Below are 9,679 nucleotides of genomic sequence, written 5' to 3' on the forward strand. Positions count from 1 at the left end.
GGGGGGGGAGAAAGAGATACATCAGAAGAGAACACAAGTATAAGAATGAAGATTACCTGGCACGACGTTTCAAATTCAGTGAGACTTGAACCCAAGATATTTGGTGATAATGAAGCTCTTGATTTTCAATTTCTGGCAATTAAAAAGGTCATGCGATCTCGAGACTTCCACAGCAAGACACAAAATTTTTGGTGAAGTGCGCTAATTTGGAACTGTTGGCATATTAGAAACCAAAGTCGAATTCAAACTATCATATGAAACTATACTTAAGGCATTAAATTTTACATTTTGGATATGTTTTAGATTTTGAAGTTTAGTTTTCAAGAAATCAAACGGTTCATGATTTCACCGTTCCTAAATCAAAATACTAAACTTTTGGTCAAGTTGTGCAAATCTGAAATAGTCATAATTTAATATTGACTTCGAAATATTATCTGAAACTATCCTTACGGCATTAAATTTTATATTTTGGATATGTTATATTTGGAAGTTCCGTTTCTAATAAATCAAGACGGTTCGTGATTTCGACGTTCCTACAAAAGTTTTGGTAAAGTTGCGCAAATCTGAAATCGTCGCCGTGTCAGAATTTAATATTGATTTCGAACTATTATCTGAAACTATCCTTAAGGCATTAGATTTTGCGTTTTGGATATGTTATGGATTTGTAAGTTTAGTTTCCAGAAAATCAAAGGGTTTGTGATTTTGACTTTTCCACACCAAGATATGATTTTTTTGGTGACACTACGTAAATCTGAAATTTTCATATGGTGGAATCTAAAGTTGGTTTCAAAATATTATCTAGGGGCGATTCTGAAGGATTCTAAGTTTTAGATATCGAAGTCAAGTTTTTGAGAAATCAAACGGTTCGTTATTTGGATTCTCCCACGATAAGATATGAATCTTTTATTACAAGTGCTTAAAGCTGAAATTTATGCGACTAAGATAATAGTCGGACAATAAAGCAAAAGAGAATAATTCTTATTTAAGATAAAATAAATATCCACTAGGTTAATCTAACATAAAGATAAAAGGGAAGATAATGCTAATATCCTAATCTAAACAGAACTTGTAGTTGATCAATTCTTGACAACTAGTCTCTAGGTTCTTCTTCTTTTCCTCCAGATTGGCCGAATCATCAACCGTCAACAAATTTATGTTGTCATATGAAGAGACCTCAGTCTCGGCAGTTGAAACATTTGCTTGAATCTCTTAAACCTCCCTTTCAGTCGCTTCTATAACACCTTCGAGGTTCTCCTCTCTTGTTGTAATATCTGTAACCTCTTCACAACTTTCTTCAGTTTCTTTTCACTAGAGGAAACTTTCTTGACTTTCTTGCTCGCTTCAAGTTTGAACGATTCGAGACGCTCCTTAGCTTTAGAAATCAGCTCTAGCTTCTCATCTTCACTGATCTTATCAGCCATACTGGATCGCTCTTGGTTATATGACGCGACAGGCTCAAAAAGAGAATCCAGTAAACTCTCTAATGGAGAAAGATCCAAAACATTCATCTTCTTCATATCCTCGAAAGTCTCAATGATTTGCTCCCTATAAGATGAGAGCAATTCTGCACGAGTTTTGGAGAGTCTATTGCAAATATCCTCCCAAAGTCCCAAGATGAATTCCTTTTTGCAATTAAAGACAATGCTCTTTCCTTCAAAAATAGATACTGCTGCATTTGTCATTGGTGGAACGCGACTTATCTCATTTGGAGTTTGTCTTTTTAGGGCTTTGCCATGAGGAAGAGATTATGCCTTTGAAGATGACTTCACTTCAGACGTAGGCACTCTAATAGATTCATTACTCACTTGCGGCTTGTCATGTGGGGATAACATTGGATGCCCAATGGCATTTAACTGCATAATGAAAAGGCAAAGAAAGAAAGCAATTTTCTTAGTGAAGCTATTCGTTCAAGAAAAAAAAGGAAGGAAAAAGGCGAGGTGATTGTATTTTACCTCTTTGTTACAAGCTGTATGCGTTCTTGAGGAACTATCAGCACTTGGAACCTCTACGATCTCTACTAGGTTAGGCCGTTTCCTTTTTCAATTTTGATCTTCATTGGTACTCTGGCTTGTATCTTGAGGAACTCGCATGCTAAATGGAAGAACTAGATGGTGTTTCTCTATATCTGTTGAAGTGCACACCAACTCTTTCAAAGCTGCCTTTGAGGATTTAAGCTTTCTTTTCTTATGTTGTGTAACTACTTTTGGGATTGGAGTAGGTGGTTCTTTGACTTTTGAGAGCATCTTTCTAACATCTTGATCTTCATCTCCTAAAGGAGTAGTAAATTTTAGCCCAACATTGTCTGCCAGAGCTTGTAAATTATCCTCGAGAAACTTCTTATGCGCTTTCTCCCACCAAGACATATAATTAGTGGAGAAAAGCTTCTCCAGAGGATCTACCATTGGGGATAAAGCCTCACGTGACATAGACCGATACAGTGTGCAAATCCTCCAAAATCTGAGTCCTTCATCTAGAGAGGCGCTACATATATCATTCTCCAAAAAAAATGGGGAAGTTCTGGTAAAACCCAAATTGACGACCAAATTGATGCGGGCTATATGGCTCGATGATGAATGAGTTATCATACCTCAAAGGGAGGTAGTTAAAATGTAAGCTCGTGAACTAATTTGACTCCAACTCTTGAGGGGACTCGTTATTCACAAAATCATAAGGACGGAAATTAGTTAACATTGTTGGTGTCCAAACTATATCCTCTCTATTGTGGATGCGCTTTCTTGCATCCTTCTTGTTAAAGTATCTCGCGGCTCCCTCTCCTGAGTATGCCACCATCAAAGGGACGAATGAACCCTTAGCAAGTGGATAATGGGTTTTGAGGTAATGTGCAAGCCATCCGTGAACATAATGGATGGGAAAACAAACTTTGACCTGATGAAGTTTGGAAGAACACGAAATCTTATTCAAATCATGATAAATACTCGCCAAAACTGGAACTGCGAGGCTAGTCTTTTGCCCGCTTGCCATCTTAAAAGTCTCAGAACGAATGAAGTTCTCTGCCTTATAGGGAAACACAAAAGCACATACCCAACATGATAAGAAGGTTGCTATATATGTTTCATCTTTTTGGTCAGACCTCACCCTAAGCTTGGAGAATATAGCTTCTTGATCACTCGACCACCTAGTTGTCTCGGGAATAACTCCGTTAGGATTATGTTTTGATTTTAAGCGTGCAGATTTTTTTTCCTTTTGCAGTAGGGCAGGTTTATATATTAAACCTTTCTTATGCCAAAATTTGTCCACTTGCTCAAGGAGACCTTTTGGTTAACACTCGTACTTTCCTTAAGGTGATGGAAGGCAGCAAATAAATACTCGCAAAATCGAGGAATAAATCTCATATGTTTTTCGTCCAAATCGATGAGTTCTCTTGCCTCAGGTATCACTTCATCGTACGGAAAACCCGCAATGGGCATACCTCCAAGGATATGCAAGTCCCAAAGAGAGATAGATAGTTCCCCAACTAATATAAGAAGCATGTTCGTCTTAGGGAACCAAGCCTCACAAAATACTTGCAAAATGTTCGAGTTTCGATTATAAGTGAAAAGTGAGGCATAAACAACATCATAAATCTTTGTTGTACTTAGGGTTTGTTGGCTTCCACCAAGTATATCTTCAGCTCATTCCCAATATCCTGGAATATGACGATACTCGCCCTCGATTGTTGTTATGTTTCTCCAACGTACTTCTCCTTGAATTATGAGACGCCCTAAGTTTGGAAGGGTGCTAGCAATATTTATGTGACGATGGATTGACACATAGAGAGACCACATCTTGGACAATGGATTAGAAGTAGACTTGTGCTCCAATATCCAGTTTTCTACATGAAGCGAGTTCCTCAAAGAAGGCCATGAGGCTGCATACCGGCCAACTTGTGGGGTGTGAACCAAAAGCTTGGTTTGTTCTATGCCATATTTAGTCTCGATTACGAGATATCTAAGTTTGGAGGAAGGTGAGGTATAGCCTCTGATATTTGCCATCTCTTTGGGTTGCAAACGACAAAAAAAAGTTATCAAAGTCCAAATCGAGAATATTAGAATGGGCACAAAGGTCTAAATGGCTGAAATGGCCTACAGTATTCAGGCGGGTATGGATATCCATCCATAGTCAGGTCATCTTGAGAGTAATATCCCGATAGTCGGGCCACCTTGAGAGTAATCTCTCCGATACTCGGGCCACCTTGAGAGTAATCTCTCTAATAGTCGGGTCATCTTGAGAGTAATTTCTTCGATAGTCGGGTCATCTTGAGAGTAATCTCTCCGATAGCCGAGCCACCTTGAGAGTAATCTCTCCGATAGTTGGGCCACCTTGAGAATAATCTCTCTGATAGGCGGGTCATCTTGAGAGTAATCTCTCCGATAGTCGGGACACATTAAGAGTAATCCTCCCATAGTGGGGCCACCTTGAGAGTAATCTCTCTGTTAGTCAATTAGAATCTTAAAGTTATATTTTTGATTGTTTTTAATTAATTTCCTAAAGCATCTTTTTGCGTGAAGATCAACTAGATGTTTGTAAAAATGGGTAAAATAAAATAAAGACATTTGTTACCTAAATACTTCAAGCCTAGTTTTTAAAAGTTTAAAGATCTTGGCGAGCCTTGAAATAGGGGGAATTTGTAGGTATATAAATTTTATCGGAGTTAAATCCAATAAATTAACATGGATCATATTTTAAATGCAAGATAAAATAGGCCAAATAAACACTATGGGATAATATTGAATTAATTATATAAGTCAAATACGTATGGGTTAAATAAATAGGTCCAAATCCATTGGGCTAGCCCATTCAATTGGGCTACAAGTAATGATCCCACTTCATTAAGCCCAAGATGTCATCTTCGTAGAGGCCCAATTCGGTGCCACGTGTCAAATGACATGGCACGTCGAATCAAACAAAAGATCCAATAGGATCATGCCACGTGTAAAAAATGACAAGGCATGCCATGTCACATTAAAAGGCTAATGAAATCGCGCCACATTTGCAGGTGACATATTCAGGCCAATCAAATGTGGCCTTGTCACACTTCAATTTGATTGGTCGGAAAGAATTTATTCTTATCATAACTCTTCCCTTCCACAACTATAAATAGGGGTCTTCATAATCAAGAAAATACACCAGAAGTTATAACAAGAAGCAAGAGAGAGCTCGTGAATCAAACGCCACAAATTTTTCTACAAGTTTCAAGCTTCAAGCAATTAAGTTCAAGAAATCATGTTCAAGCTCAAGAACAAAGAAAAAATCAAGATTCATGTAGTACAAGTTCAAATCAAAGTTCGTGCTAGTTGAATTCAAGATCATCGTTCGTGGCAACAACTACATATTGAGATCAAGCTCAAAGGCCCTTGAATTTATTTACTATTGGAAAGAAGAATCAGGGGATTCATAGTGATTGTACTCTCATATTATTTGAAATCAAATACTACGATTGTTGAAATATTTTCGGTCTTGATTATATTTTCTCGACGTAATTTATTATCTACAGAGACATATATTTTGTGTGGCTATAAATTATTGAATAAATGTAAATTACTTACAAATATATATATATATATATATATATATATATATATATATATATATATATATATATATATATATATATATATATATATATAAGATTGATCTCCGCTCAGGTTATCACCAGTTGAAGATCAGGGACTCAGACATTCTTAAGACAGCTTTCAGGACCAGATATGGTCATTATGAGTTCTTGGTGATGTCCTTCGGGCTAACCAATGCCCCAGTAGCGTTCATGCATTTGATGAACAGTGTGTTCCGCCCGTATCTCGACTCGTTTGTCATAGCTTTCATTGATGATATTATGGTATATTCGCGTATTCAGGTGGAGCACGCGGACCATTTGGGAGTGGTGTAGTAGAGATTGAGAGAGGAGAAGCTTTATGCAAAGTTCTCCAAATGTGAGTTCTAGCTCAGTTCAGTGGCCTTCTTGGGACATGTGGTGTCCAGTGAGGGTATTCAAGTTGACCCAAAGAAGATAGAGGCGGTTCAGAGTTGGCCCATACCGTCCTCAACTACAGAGATTCGTAGTTTTCTCGGCTTGGCGGGTTATTACTGCCGGTATGTTCAGGGATTCTCGTCCATTACAGAGAAGGGTGTCTCATTTTAGTGGTCTGCTGAGTGTGAGGAGAGCTTTCAGAAGCTCAAGACTGCCTTGACCACAGCTCCAGTGTTAGTATTGCCATCAGCTTCAGGTTCTTATACCGTGTATTGTGATGCTTCGAGAGTTGGTATTGGGTGTGTTCTGATGCAGGAGGGTAAAGTTATTGCTTATGCTTCTCGTCAGTTGAAACCTCATGAGAAGAACTACCCTATTCATGATTTGGAGTTGGCTGTCATTGTTCACGCGTTAAAGATTTGTAGGCATTATTTGTATGGTGTGTCTTGTGAGGTGTATACCGATCATCGTAGCCTCCAACACTTGTTCAAGCAGAAGGATATCAATTTGAGGCAGCGGAGGTGGTTGGAGTTGGTTAAGGATTATGACATTACTATTTTGTATCATCCGGGGAATGCCAATGTAGTGGCCGACACTTTAAGCGAAAGGCAGTGAGTATGGGGAGTTTGGCTGTAACGACCCGAACGGTCATTTTGAGCTCTAGCGCGTCGTTCAACAGTTTGAGGCCAAGAGCAGCTTCACTTCAGGTATTAAGAATTGTACGCGTGGTTGGAATTGAATTCCGAAAAATTCGGAGTTGATTTGGAGAAAGAATTCTCATTTCGGAAGCTTTAAGTTAAAAGAATTGACTAAGATTGAACTTTTAAGTGAACGACCTTGGAATCAGGATGCGAAGGTTCCAGCAGGTTCGTATGATGATTTAGGACTTGGGCATATATCTGGATCGGGTTTTGGAAGTCCCGGAAACGTTTCGGCACCTATTGTGGAAGTTGGCATTTTTGAAAGAATTTCATAAGTTTGGGTTGAAGTCCATATCAGTGTTATCGATGTCTGTTTGGGTTTCCGAGTCTGGGAATAGCTCCGCAAGGTGATTCTGGTGTTGGGAGCGCGAACGGAAGTGAATTCGGAGGTCCGTGGGTCATTATGGAGTCATTTGGCTAAAGTTAGATATTTGAACGTTTTTGAGAAGTTTGACCGAGAGTTGACTTTTTGATATCGGGGTCGGATTTCGATTCCAGAAGTTGGATTAGGTCCGTAATATCGAATGTTAACTTGTGTGCAAAATTTAAAGTCATTCCGGAATGATTTTGGTAAGGTTTGAGACACTTAGTCTCTCTTAAGGAAGCTTAAGTTGGAAAAGTCAACCGGATATTGACTTATGTGTTAGAGGGCTCGGATGTGAATTCCGATGGTTCGGTTAGCTTTGGGAGGTGATTTATGACTTAAGAGCTTGATTGGAAGGAGTTTTGGAGGTTCGTAGTAGATTTAGGCTTGAATTGGCGAAGTTGATATTTTTGCCGTTTTTCGGTTGATAGGTGAGATTTTGATATAGGGGTCGGAATGGAATTCTGAGAATTGCAGTAGTTCCGTTGTGTCATTCGCGATGTGTGTGCAAAATGTCATGTCATTCGGACGTGGTTTGGTTGGGTTTTTGATCAAAAGAGTAATTTAGAAGATTTTGAAATTCTTAGGCTTGAATCCGATGCAAATTTGGTATTGTGATGTTATTTTGAGTGTTCCGAAGGTTGGAACAAGTTTAAATGATGTTATGGGATATGTTGACATATTTGGTTGAGGTTCCAGTGGCCTCGGGTGAGTTTTGGGTGGTTAAACGGACTATTTCATCTTTGGAAAAGTTGCAGATTTTTTTTAGCTTCAGCTATGCACCAGAAAATTTCTGGTGCGAGAAGTCTAATTTGGAAGCTCGTATCTTGCAATCTATAAGGAATCAGAAAGATTGCAAAACAATAAATTGTTGTAGCCCTTGCATTCTAGTTTCCAGAAAGTTAAACCATTTATGATTTGGATATTCTATCAGGAAGTTATGATGGATCGAAGATGGCTGGTGGAGCAATTTCGGCAGAATTTTCTGATGCATTTTAGAAGCTCATATCTCGGAATATATAAAGTGTTATATGGTGTACAACCTACCAAATGAAAAATCCTCGAGTCTACTTTCTAAATCTTCAAACCGTTTGTCATTTGGATATTTCTACAAGCAGTTATGGGCGTTTTAGCAGAAGGTGTACAGCAGGGAAAAATGTTAAGACGATGTACAACCTGCACAGCACAAGGTACAACTCGATGAAGCCTGGGCAGATTGTTTTGAACACGAGTTTTAGCTCATTTCTTTCATTCCATTCATTTAGCTTGGACGATTTTGGAGAGCTCAAGGAGGGATTTACACCAAGAAATACTAGGTAATTGATTTCTTCCTATTTTTGAGTTAAATATGTGATCCTACATGGATTTAGACATGAAAATTAGTAGAAAAAGGTGGAGTTAGGGCTTGAGATTATGTGACCTTCTAGGGATGATTTGAGGGGTCAAACGAACTCCGATTTTCGAGTTCTTTATATGTACGGACTCGTGAGATGATGAAGAACATTTTGGTATAAACTTTGTCTTGTTTCGAGAAGTGGACCCGAGGCTCAGTTTCGTGATTTTCGATGTTTTTCGATTGGGTATTGTTCCATTGGCATATTGTGACGTATTCGTTGTGGTTTTGGTCAGATTCAACGCGCTAGGAGGCCGATTTGAGAGGCAAGGGCATAGCGAGCTAGAGATTTGGCCAGCTTGAGGTGAGTAATGATTGTAAATGATATCCTGAAGTTTGAAACCCCGGATTTGCACATCGTAGTGCTATATTGAGGTGACTTGCACGCCGGATAGCGAGCGTGGGGTAGAGCACCGTTGGGGATTGTGACTTGGTCCGTCCCGATTGATGAATTTACCGCGTATTTGACTGAAACCTATTTGATATTATCATGATTTGGGCTGATTGCTATATTTGGGCTTCGTGCCAATATTTGAACCCATCGGGGATTTTTATCACTGTTTCCTCGCTGTTTTCACGCATTATTTGAACTCAATCCTGTTGATATCTACTGTTTTGCAAACTCAGCCAATTTTACTCAGATTTGAATTTTAAATGATATTTCTAAATGATATGTTAGGCTGAGAACTACTGTTTTACAAATGCCCGAGGGGCTTGTGATGATTTTCGGACTGAGTGAGGCCGAGGGCCATATGTGAGGATATGATGAATGATATGAGGCCGATGGCCTGAGATACATTTATATGCCACGAGGTGGCTTGAGTGACGTGAGGAGGCTTTCAGGCCTTGTGAGTGATGTGAGGAGGCTTTCAGGCCTTGTGAGTGATGTGAGGAGGCTTTCAGGCCTTATGAGTGATGTTAGAAGGCTTTCAGGCCTTATGTTGATATAGTGCTTGGGTCGTAAGGGGCCCCTCCGGAGTCTGCACACCCACAGTGAGCGCGGGTACCCATAATGCTGAGTGATTGATACTGAGCCCGAGGGGCTGATATGAGTGTTTCTGAGAGTGAGCCTGAGGGGCTGATATTAGTGACGGTGAGGTAGCCCGAGGGGCTGGTACTGCTTTGACATATTACCCGAGGGGCGAGCTTTTATGTGCTCATTTTGCATACTTACTTGTCTTTTACTTGTTATACTGTGGTATTTGTGCCCGAGGGGCGGATTTCTGTGCATATCGGCACTAATTGTTTTGAAA

Source organism: Nicotiana attenuata, unplaced genomic scaffold (assembly GCF_001879085.1).
Source record: "Nicotiana attenuata strain UT unplaced genomic scaffold, NIATTr2, whole genome shotgun sequence".
Lineage (NCBI taxonomy): Eukaryota > Viridiplantae > Streptophyta > Magnoliopsida > Solanales > Solanaceae > Nicotiana > Nicotiana attenuata.